Here is a 12,809-nt window from a genome sequence, read left to right on the forward strand (position 1 = left end):
ATGCTCCGGGGTCCTGGTTTCAAATCTCACCATAGCAGATGGTGGAATTTGAATTCAATAAAAAATCTGGAATTAAAAGTCTAACGATGACCATGAAACCATTGCCGATTGTTGTAAAAAACCATCTGGTTCACTAATGTCCTTTAGGGAAGGAAATCTGTCGTCCTTACCAGGTCTGGCCTACACGTGACTCCAGACCCACAGCAAATGTGGTTGACTCTTAAAATGCCCTCTGAAATGGCACAGGAAGCGACTCGGTTGTATCAAAGCACTACAAAGCCTCAAATAAGGAATGAAACCAAATGGGTGACCCGGCATCGACCTAGGCACCGGAAACGACAACAACAATCTCAGCCCTGTTGACCCTGCAAAGTCCTCCTTACTAACATCTGGGATCTAGTGCCAAAATTGGGAGAGCTGTCTCATAGGCTAGTCAAGCAACAGCCTGACATAATCATCCTCACGGAATCATATTTAAAGATAATGACCCAGACGTCGCCATCACCATCCCTGAGGATATCCTGTCCCATCGGCAGGACAGAGCCAGCAGAGGTGGTGGTACAGTGGTATACAGTCGGGAGGGAGCTGCCCTGGGAGTCCTTAACATCGACTTGGACCCCATGAAGTCTCATGGCTTCAGGTCAAAGATAGGCAAGGAAACCTCCTGCTGATTCCCATGTACCGCCCTCCCTCAGCTGATGAATCAGTGTTGCTCCATGTTGAACACCACTTGGAGGAAGCACTGAGGGTGGCAAGGGCGCAGAATGTACTCTGGGTGGGGGACTTCGATGTCCACCACAAAGAGTGGCTCGGTAGCACCACTAGTGACCAAGCTGGCTGAGCCCTAAATGACATAACTGCTAGACTGAGTCTGCGGCAAGTAGTGAGGGAATCAACAAGAGGCAAAAACATACTTGACCTCATCCTCACCAACCATAGATGCATCTGTCCATGACATTATCGGTAGGAGTGACCACCACACAATCGTTGTGGAGACAAAGTCCCGCTTTCACATCGAGGATACCCTCCATCATGTTGTGTGGCACTACCACCAAGCTAAATGGGATAGATTTCGAACAGATCTAGCAATTCAAGATTGGGCATCTACGAGGCGCTGTGGGCCATCAGCAGCGGCAGAATTGTACTCAAACACAATCTGTAACCTCATGGCTCAGCATATCCCCCACTCTACCATTACCACCAAGCCAGGGGATCAGCCCTGGTTCAATGAAGAGTGCAGGAGGGCATGCTAGGAACAGCACGAAGCATACCTAAAAATGAGGTCTCAACCAAAAATGAGGTGAAGCTCCAACACAGGACTACTTGCATGCCAAACAGCAAAAGCAACAAGTGATAGAGCTAAGCAATCCCACAACCAATGGAGCAGGTCTAAGTTCTGCAGTCCTGCCACATCCAGTCGTGAATGGTGATGGACAATTAAACAACTCACTGGAGGAGGAGGCTCCACAAATATCCCCAATCTCAATCAATCGCAGCACATGAGTAACAAAAGATAAAGCTGAAGCATTTGCTACAATCATCTGCCAGAAGCGCTGAGTGGGTGATCCATCTCGGCCTCCTCTGGAGGCCCCCAGCATCACAGATGCCAGTCTTCAGCTAATTTGATTCATTCCATGTGATATCAAGAAATGGCTGAAGGCACTGGATAGTGCAAAGGCTGTGGGCCTTGACAATATTCTGGCAAAAGTACTGAAGACTTGTGCTCCAGAACTTGCTGCGCCCCTATCCAAGCTGTTCCAGTACAGCTACAACACTGGCATCTAACTGGCAATGTGGAAAATTGCCCAGGTATGTCCTGTACACAAAAAGCAGGACAAATCCAACCCAGCCAATTACCACCCCATCAATCTACTCTTGATCATCAGTAAAGTAATGGAAGGGGTTTTCAACAGTGCTATCAAGCAGCACTTGCGTAGCAATAACCTGCTCACTGACACCCAGTTTGGGTTCCGCCAGGGCCCCTCAGCTCCTGACCTCATTACAGCCTTGGTTCAAACATGGACAAAAGGGCTGAACTCCTGTGGTGAGGTGAGAGTGTCTGCCCTTGACATCAAGGCAGCATTTGACCATGTGTGGCATCAAGGAGCCCTAGCAAAACTGGAGTCAATGGGAATCAGGGGGAAAACTCTCCACTGGTTGGAGTCATACCTAGCACAAAGGAATGTGTTTGTGGTTGTTGGAGTTCAGTCACCTCAGCTCCAGGACATCACTGCAGGAGTTCCTCAGGGTAGTGTCCTCGGTCCAACCATCTTCAGCTGCTTCATCAATGACCTTCCTTCCATCATAAGGTCAGAAGTGGAGACATTCGCTGATGATTGCACGATGTTCAGCACCATTCGCAACTCCTCAGATATTGAAGCAGCCCATGTCCAGATGCAACAAGACCTGGACAATATCCAGGCTTGGGCTGACAAGTGGCAAGTAACATTTGTGCCACACAAGTGTCAGGTAATGACCATCTCCAACAAGGGAGAATCCAACCATTGCCCCTTGATGTTCAATGGCATTACCATCACTGAATCCCCCACTATCAACATCCTGGGTGTTACCATTGACCTTAAACTGAACTGGACTAGCCATATAAATACTGTGGCTACAAGAGCAGGTCAGTAGGAATCCTGCGATGAGCAGCTCCCTTCCTGACTCCCAGGGCCTGTCCACCATGTACAAGGCACAAGTCAGGAGTGTGATGGAATACTTCCCACTTGCCTGGATAAGTGCAGCTCACACAACACTCAAGGAGCTTGACACCATTCAGGACAAAGCAGCCTGCTTGATTAGCACCACATCCACAAACATCACTCCCTCCACCACCGACGCACAATAGCAACAGTGTATATCATCTACAAGATGCATTGAAGGAATTCACCAAGGCTCCTTCGAAAGCACCTTCCAAATTCATGACTATTATCATCTAGAAGGACAAGGGCGGCTGATAGATGGGAATACCACCAACTGGAATTTCCCCTCCAAGTCACCATCCTGACTTGGGAATATATTGTCGTTCCATCATAACGCTGGGTCAAAATCCTGGAACTCCCTCTCTAACAGCACTGTGGGTGTACATACACCACATGGGCTGCAGCAGTTCAAGAAGGCAGCTCACCACCATCTTCTCAAGGCAACTAGGGTTGGGCAAAAAATGCTTGTCCTGTCACCGAAGCCCACATCTCATGAATGAATAAAAAAAATCAGAGGCTGTGAACCCTGTAGCCAGTAACTCACCTCTTGACTGCCCAAAGCCTGTCCACCATTTACAAAGCACAAGTCAGGAGTGTGATGGAATACTTTCCACTTGCCTGGATGAGTGCAGCTCCCACAGCATTCAAGAAGCTTGACACCATCCAGGACAAAGTGGCCCACTTGACTGGCACCCAATCTACCACCTTAAACATTCACTCCCTCCACCACTGAGACATAGTAAGTGTAGCAGTGTGTACCATCTACAAGATGCACTGCAGCAACTCACCAATAACCCTTCAACAACACCTTCCAAACCAGCGCCCTCTACCACCTAGAAGAACAAGGGCAGAAGATGCATGGGACCACCACCACCTGTAAATTCCTCTCCAAGCCACACACGATCCTGACTTGGAACTATATCACTGTTCCTTAACTGTCACTGGATCAAAATCCTGAAGACCCCTTCCTAAAAGCACTGTGGATGTCCCTACACCATCTGAAAACTCTTTGTGGATATGGCCTCCTGCTGATAGCCTTTCTCAACACCTTTTCCTCCGTCTTCCAGCAGGCTGTCCTGTTACATATTTTAAAATTTATTCTTTCGTGGGCTGTGGATGTTGCTGGCTAGGCCAGCATTTATTGCCCATATTTAATTGCACTTAAGGAGGTGGTATTGAGCCGTATTCTTATGTTCTTATGCCTCCTTGCCCTGACCCTGTGAGTCAATTTCAAACCACCACTGATGAAAACAGCTCAGGATGAAGCATCAGCAGACTGTGAGCCAAGGACCTGCCTTTGGCAGGGCAGACTTGAATGAGTGAAGTAATAGTGTAAGGGGCAGAGAGGGACAAGAGTTTCTAGAGTGCTTTCAGGAGAATTTCTGTAATAGTGGCCCGGATTGCCTGAGAAGCAGCAATCATCGTTGCACTGCCATTCCACTTGAAAATTCCTCCACGCTGCTCCACATTTCTCCTGGCACCTTCCAAACTCAGCTTTTCCAGAAATGCGGAGCTCCTTGGAGTGCCCTGTTGAAGATGAGTAGAGTTGGGAGGAAGGCAGAACACATCACTTTTTTATAGCACCAACTACTGGATGGTAAGTTTAAATGTTCAGTTGGAATGTTAATGAATGGGTGGATGGAAGAATGAATGAATGGTAGGGTGGGTAGGTGGGTGGTGGGTTAGTGGATAGGGGGTGAGATGGGCAGGGTAGGTGAGGTGGTTGGTGGATTAAGTGGCAGGTGGGTGAGGTGGCAGGTGGGTGAGGTGGCAGGTGGGTGAGGTGACATGGGTGAGATGGTAGTTGGTCAGGTCGGAGGTGTATTATGATGGCCAGGGATGTAGTTGGGATGTTGGAGGGTAGTCGGGTGGTAGTCAGATCTGGTTGGAGGGTTAGTTGGTTGTCTGGGGAGGTGGGGGAGTGGTAGACAGGTGGTACTCGGGTTGGTGGGTTGACGGGTGGTCAGGGGAGTGGTCGGGTCTGGTCTGGGAGTTAGTCAGGTGGACTGGAGGGTGGTCGGGAGGCAAAGGGGTGTAGTTGGGTGGTCGGGGGTTGGTCAGGTGGTCGGGGGAGTGGTCGGTGTAATAGTAGGGTCTGGTACATAAAGGGTTAATGTGGATCTGAGTACAGTACCACCGTCACAGTGTTGTAAGAAGGCACATGACCCAGAGTCAGGGCCAGTCTAGAGAATGACAGAGATGTGTAAAGACCTAGGATGGAGTCAGCTCCATACCTGTACCCTCTATTGTAAATATGTGCGTAGTTATGAGTTGTTAAAAGACTTGCACTACACTATGAACTCTACTTCATAGTGTCCAAAGCAGGATTCTTCATGGTTGCAGCATCAGGATTAAAAACCCCCATCTTCACAACAATGCTGAGAAACTAAGAAAAAGGACACCTTCAATGGATTCTGCACTGAATCTAACTCCCAACTGAAGCTACAGACACTGAGAAAATTCACCAGAAAAAAAAAGAAAAAGCTCCAGAGACTGAAGAGTCTGAAAGTAAACAAAGCAAAGATAGAAGTTTTACTCAAGCAGAAGACTCCATTCAATCCTCCTTTGAAGTCCAGCTTCAGCAAGCAGATCTTGCAGCCTGCAAGGGTGAGAAAAAATTTGTAACTTCCAGGCCAGCTGGTCCTGAGACACCCCTTTTAAGTCATTCAATTAGAAGCACCATTTGAAAGCAACCCATTGCTAACCCGATTCCAGACTCCGAGTATCAACACATGGCTCCTAAGTCTGGCAGAATAAACTCATTAATAATTGATTTCATCCACTCTGGGTACCTTGCAACCGAACAAGTTCGGAAACAGCAGGCCCACTGTTCATTTCCAACAGTCCCGACTCATAATGCGATACTACAGAATGAATTAAGTCAGCAGGCAGCTGACCCACATTACCATTGTGGTCCCTTCTTCATGCAGAAGTGTGCTGCTGCCATTTTGGAAAGCCCGCCAAAAACTGACAAGTGTGGGAGGATCCTTTGTTCATCAGCAACGAATGACGCCATTTCAGAAGCTTGTAATCTCTTAAAGCTGTACCCACACTTTGTAAAATCATCGAAAACGGATTGTAATTCAACACTCCCAGCTCTGTTGCGATTCACCCATGACCAAGACCAGTCAAAGGATTGGAGTCTTTGGAGGAAAAGATTTTTAAGATACAGCGTTGCTGCATATCTAAATAAAAAACCTGGGACAGAACAAGTTAGTACATTTCTTTACTCGACTGGGCCAATAGCAGACAACATAGAATAAGGGGCCACAATGGTAATGTGGGTCAGCTGCCTGCTGACTTAATTCATAACAATCTATTGATGAATCATTGCCAACTTTGATGACATTTTGAAATCTTTTGATGTCTATTTCAACTTGAAATTCAATAAAATACTGGCGAGACCTAAATTTAATAAGAGAATCCAGTTCCTGGGGAACCTGTCGATCCCTTCATAAACAATCTCTACAGGCTGGCAGAAGGATGTGAATATGGCAATTTAAAGTCTGAACTCATCCGAGACAGAATCATGGTGGGTATTTCAGACAATTCACTCTCTGACCTTCTACAAATTAAAGATGATCTTACCCTAGACAAAGCAATCCAGCTAGTTAGGCTGTCTGAGCTATGTGAACAACACAGGACCAACCTAAGGGGACAGATCACTTCATGGGGCAGAATCCAACTCTCACTCCACCGTATCAGGTCACAAAAATGCAGGGACCATCCAAGTCAGGGAAAACAGCCCTTGAACCACCCAGCAGAGTGACCTTGCCAGCGCTGTGGTATGAAACGCTCTCACAGGAAAGATCAATATTAGAATAACATTAAGGCTGTAACAATAAGGCTGCACAAGATTTATAGTAATGTAAGGCTTGGAAGCAAACTAAAGTAACGCTATACCCATGGGATAAAGACTTGGGGGGTGTAGTAGTAGGGTCTGGTATATACAGAGTTAATACGGGACAGATTATATTACCGCCCACGCAGTGATGTAAGAAGGCACATGACCCAAAGCCAGGGTCAGTCTAGAGATGGATAGAGATGTGTAAAGACTTAGGGTGGAGTCAACTCAATACCTGTGCCCTCTACTGTTTATGTGTATATAGTCATGAGTTGTTAATAAAGACTTGCTGTTAATATACTCTAGGCTACAAAGCCTACTTCATGGTGTCTGAAGCAGGATTGTTTTGTGAGGTCTGGTCAGTGGGTGGGGGTCAGTGGGGGGTGGTGATGATGGTGAGGGAGTAGTCAGGTCAGCACAGGGATAAGTCAGGGGTCAATATGAGTGATTGGAGGGTCAGTTGTGTGTTTTTCCCAGATGTTAGATTAGGTTTTAATCTGTCTAACATTTCCCAAGTAACGATCCAGGTAAGTACAACAGGACTGTCTGAAATCTCCAATTCTAACTCAGAGCCGGGGACATTCATGGAGGATCCCAGGTAGTAGTGGACTTGTCCATTGGAAGTTGAAACTTCCATGGCAATTCCTATATAAGTCAGCACGTCAAAAACTCCACAGGGTCCTGACCTTCGTCTTAGCCAACTGGTCTCTGACAATCCGGAGACCGGCAGATTTGGGCCACTCGTTTGTTTCTTGTCCAACAAGGAAGGAGGCATTAAAAACAAAAAACTACTGCGGATGCTGGAAATCCAAAACAAAAACAGAATTACCTGGAAAAACTCAGCAGGGTCATGAGGACTCGAAACATCAACTCTTTTCTTCTCCGCCAATGCTGCCAGACCTGCTGAGTTTTTCCAGGTAATTCTGTTTTTGTTAAGGAAGGAGGCATTGCTGGTTCTGGGACTGAGGTGGATCAAGTGTCAGGAGGGGAACATTTAGGGGTCATAGGTTCATAAGGTTTATGTTGGCTATGGAAAAGGACAAGAAGCAATCCAGGTTTAAAAATACTTAATTGGAATAGGGACAACTTTAATGGCGTGAGAAGGAATCTGGCTCAGCTTAATTGGAACCAAAGATTGTCAGGCAAAACTGTAATGGAACAATGGGCTATCTTTCAGAGGAAGATAGTTCAGGTATTGTTAAGGTAGATCCCCATGAAAGGGAAAGGTAGGGAAAACAAATCCTATCGACCTGGATGACGAAAGAGATAAAGAATAAGATAAAGCAGAAAAAAAGGTGCATATTATAGATGTCATGTAGATAATACTACTGAGAACCAGGCTGAAAACAGAAAGTTCAGAGAGAAAGTGAAAAAGCAAATAAGAAGAGCGAGTGTGAGAAGAGACTGGCAGCTAACGTGAAATGGAAATGAAAAGTCTTCTATAGACATATAAATAGCAAAAGGGTGGTAAAAGGGGGAGTGGGGCTGATTAAGAACCTTAAAGGGGATTTTCATTTCCTCTCTGGACCTTCTATCTTCAGCTTGGTTTTCAATTGTTTTCCGCTTCATCATATTCTCTACAGGTTTTATAAATAGAGGCATGGAGTACAAATGCAAGGAAGCTATAATAAACCTGTATAACACACTGATTTGGCTTCAATTTGGTATTGTCCAATTGCGGGCACTGCTCTTGGGCTGGATATTACAGCTCTCTGCTGGCGTTTTTGAAGGCAGGGAAGCTCGTAAAATATAGCATGTGGCCTGCCCATCACCATTCTACCTACCCAAGACCTGTCTCCCATTTTCCAGAGTGGTTGAGGCCCACTCACCCTTGGGCCTATTGAGGCACCAAGTGGCCAATTAATGGACTCTTAGACCAGGATATTGAGGTCAGCGAGCGGAGGGTGGGGCCCGCTCGCCAATGCGTAAAATGACGCGGGATGACATCGGGTGGAACTCCCGATGTCACCCTGCGTTGTTTAAATTTCCAGGTCGGCGGGGGCATAGCCGAATCAGCTGTGCGCCCGCCGACCTGTCAACGGCCTATTGAGGCCATTTAAAAAGTAATTGAAGTAAGTAATGGACCTGCCCGTCCAACCTGGCAGGCTTCAGAAAAAGCATGAAACCTCATCCACAGGTGGGATGAGGTTTCATGAGTGTTTTAAAAAATTTAACAAAATTTTGAATGAAAGTGATGGGCATGTCCCAACTCATGTGACAGTGTCACATGAGAGGACATGTCAGGGGAATTTTATTTTTGTCCAATGACCATTTTTGAATTTGGCACCGATCTCCCTGAGGCAGCACTCCCGGCTTAGGGAACTCCACCCCGCTTCCTGGCGGACATCACACTGGGTGGGCCTTAATTGGCCCGCCCACGTGAAATGGTGGCGTGCACCTGCACACGCCCACTCCTGCACTTCCCCTCCAACGGGGGGAAAATTCTTTCCTTAAATACCTCATCTTGTCCCTGCCGTTATTTCACCTGTGGCAGGGTGAGGCCCAGGCTATGTGGGTAATTCAGGAGCTTTACTGGGCATGCTAGTGTCAGGCAAGAAAGGGGGGACCTCCTTTGAGGATTCCCTTGTGCCCATCAGAGGCATCCCCCACCAAGGTCATACCACCAGCTTTAACCCTCCCCCTTAGCCTCTTACAGCTGGTACCATTTCCCTCAACCCCTCGCTGGGGCCTGCCAGCTAACTTACATGATACCCTAGACTGGCCTTCAGTTTGGCACCCATAACCTCCTTTTCTTCAGGGAATTGTTGTAGTCCCAGCAGTAGCCACTGCTCAAACCTGGGATTGCTGAGACTCAGGCAGGACTTCCCCCGCAAGATGGGGAGGGAAGTCTCACCCTGAGCCAATTAATGCCCCACTAAGCGTAAAAAGGCTTTCTCATGGGCGGGCTCCCTACTGACTTTTCAGTCGGGGTTGGGGGTGTGCGGGAACACAGTGCCTCATAAAATCCAGCCCTTTGTTTAGTAACGATATGAAGGCATTAGAGAGTGTGCAGAAAAGATTCACGAGAATGGTTCCAAGGATTAGCAGCTTCCATTAAGTAGAGAGATTGGAGGAATTGGGTCTGTCCTCCTTGGAGAAAAGAAGATAAGAGGAGGTTTGATAAAGCTGTCAAAAATCATGAGAGATATGGGCAGAGTAGAAAGGGAGAAACTGCTCCAGCCACAATTGCAGCCTCACAACAGGGTAAGAACATCAGTGTCAGCAGCTTTGAAGGTGACATGAACTTGAGTTTAACTATCACTTTCCAGGCTGGAAGACATTTGCAACATCGTCCAGTTTGCCATCCATTGTTGCATAAGGGAGATCACTGAGGCTCTCGATTTCAGAAGAGTTGAACACATTTCATTGTCTCTTGCCTGAAAGAAGCAGACGGAGTGAGCACACCCACTTGTGGGGACTGCAGGCTTTTTTATGGTGCAAGGTACCATTGACTACAAAGGCAGCAGATGCATGGTTACATATGTGTGCAGCATGTCAATTCTGAGATGCAACACAACTGAAAGCGATTCCATTCCCACAATGTTCAGCTAGTGTGTGGCAATACTTAGCTTATCATGTTGGTCAGTATCCTAGCAGCAGTCATGTTTCCTTCACTAATTGACAGCCCACTGTACCATCTGTATTTGAACCACCATGACAAACCAGAAGGGTGGCCATTGGACAGCCTGTCCTTTGAGGATGTGTATCTTGACTCAATAAAAGCAATGCTGCCACACTGTGGTAATCTGAGGCGTAATACACCTTTAATAGACTGTGAGCAGATGACTACGTGACTGTAAGACCCAATAGCTGTGTAGCGTGGGCTACCATGTTAACGTTAGTCTAGAGTAGGGTCCGGCTGGAGTACACATCACGTTAATGCTCTGTTATTTGTGTAAATAAATAGTATGTGCTTCATTTCATATTATTCTCTGAGCCTGCAGTATATTGTAATTGACTCGCCTACCAAGAATAAGCATGTAACCAATTCACGAGCAAAGTGACCTACAGTAAAACAAAACAACTGGCGATGAGGCAAAACACGACCAGTCGACAACGCCAAGGAAAGCTGCAACTGTACTGAATTAGCCGTGCCCTGCAGGCCGATTGTAAGTACATTACAATTGTAAATACTCACCATAGTTGTCGAAGTTATTGCCCTCCAATATGCCAATTTGGCCGCGTCAAACCTTTTGATCAGGCCACTGATGACTGGTCACATTATATTGAAAGCCTCACGTTTTTCTTTTTGACCAGGGAAAGGAGAAGAGGCGGGCGATCCTCTTGTCGACATGTGGCAATAAAACATACGACTTAATCCGTATTCTATTGGCACCCAACACCTCAGATTCCAAGAGTTTTGATGAGTTGATGAATCTAGTGAAAGGCCAGTTTCAACCGAAACCCTCGGTAACAACACAGCGTTTTAAATTCAATTCGAGGTGTCGCGTCCCTGGAGAGACAGCCACTTGTTATGTAGCAGCCTTAAAACAACTGACAGGGCACTGTGCGTTCGGGGTGTTGATTAATGACATGTTAAGAGACTGATTAGTGTGTGGGATTAACAAAGACGCCATTTAAAGAAGGTTGTTGTCAGAAACAATTTTAGACTTCAGCAAGGCGCTGGAGTTGACGCTCACAATGGAAAGCGCAGTCAGGGACCCAGAAAAAAATCAAGGGAGCACAAAATGGAGCCGTTCTTCATGTTGGGAGGGAGGCACCGGCTAGAAATGGTGTGGAAGTGCAGGGCTCCTCAGAAAGGCGGGAAATAGCTGCCATTAACAACCCAGCAAAAAGCAATGGCTTAACGGATAAAAACTACATTCGTAATAGCAGAATTAGAACCAGGCAGCCTACAAACAAACAACAATTTTAAAAAACCGAGCGCTTCTACTGGCATCGCAATGGGCACATTTTGTGATATTGTAAAGAAAGATAGAGGCCAAAGTTCAAACAAAAAGGCAGAAGTCGTGAAATTTATATAATGGAGAAGCCGGAAGAAATAGAGTCAGATATTTACTCTCTACACAATTTAAAAATGGGTAAAACAGCCAATCTATGTGAAAATAGAAGTCAACTGAAAATCCTTTTGAATGGAGGTGGATACAGGTGCATCCACGACAGTCATAGGGGAACACACATTTAAACATGTGAATGGAGGAGGCCACTCACTAAAGCTGGAAAACTCAGATACCAGACTAAAGAATATACTGGTGAAAACATACGAGTGAAAGGTATATGCAAGTGTCCAGTACAATATAGAAGCCAGTCTGCTAATCTACTCCTGATGGTGGTAGCAGGGGAGGGTCCAACTCTACTTGGTCGGAACTGGCTTAAGGAAATAAAGTTGGAGTGGGTTGAGATTTCTCAACTCAGAATAAAAGAGCTGCAAGAATTATTACAGAAATATGCCCCTGTTTTCAGGGAAGAGCTCGGGAAGATTCAGGGACTGCAAGCTAAAATCCACGTGGATCCTGGAGCAACCCCCAGATATTTGAAGGTGAGGCCAGTCCCCTATGCATTACGAGAAAAGGTGGATATTGAATTAGACAGGCTGGAAAGGTGGGAGTCTTACAACCTGTACAACTTTCCGAATGGCCAGTGCCCATATTTCCAGTACTAAAGCCTGACCAGAGCGTGCGAATATGTGGGGTCCACAAGATGACCATTAACAAAGTAGCCAGACTAGACAGGCATCCTATACCGAAGATTGATGAATTGTACTCCAAGCTGGCAGGGGGAACCGCATACACGAAACGTGACATGAGCCACGCTTACCAGCAAGTCGAGCTAGAAAATACCTCTTGGGATCTTGTGACTATCAACACACATAGGGGCTTATCCCAGTATACCAGGTTACCCTTCGGAGTCTCACCGGCTTGTACCATTTTCCAACAGACTATGGAAAATTTGCTCCAAGGTCCACCCCATGTGGTGGTTTATCTCGATAATGTCCTAGTAACAGGACTAACTGATGAAGAACACCTGGCTAACATGGAAGAGGTATTGAAGCTTTTCTCACAAGCCGGAGGAGTACGCTTGAAAAGAGATAAATGTGTCTTCCAAGCAAAAGAAGTGATTTACCTGAGTCATAGGGTCGACTCGCAGGCCCTTCACCCAGTACAAGACAAGGTGAGAGCTATTGGTGAGGCGCCAGCACCGAAAAATGCCACAGAACTCAGGACCTTTTTGAGAATGGTTAACTACTATGGTCTTTTTCTCCCAAATTTGTCGACAGTACTGGCTCCATTATACGGGTTACT

The sequence above is a fragment of the Cetorhinus maximus genome, chromosome 4 (genome assembly GCF_964194155.1).
Source record: "Cetorhinus maximus chromosome 4, sCetMax3.hap1.1, whole genome shotgun sequence".
NCBI lineage: Eukaryota > Metazoa > Chordata > Chondrichthyes > Lamniformes > Cetorhinidae > Cetorhinus > Cetorhinus maximus.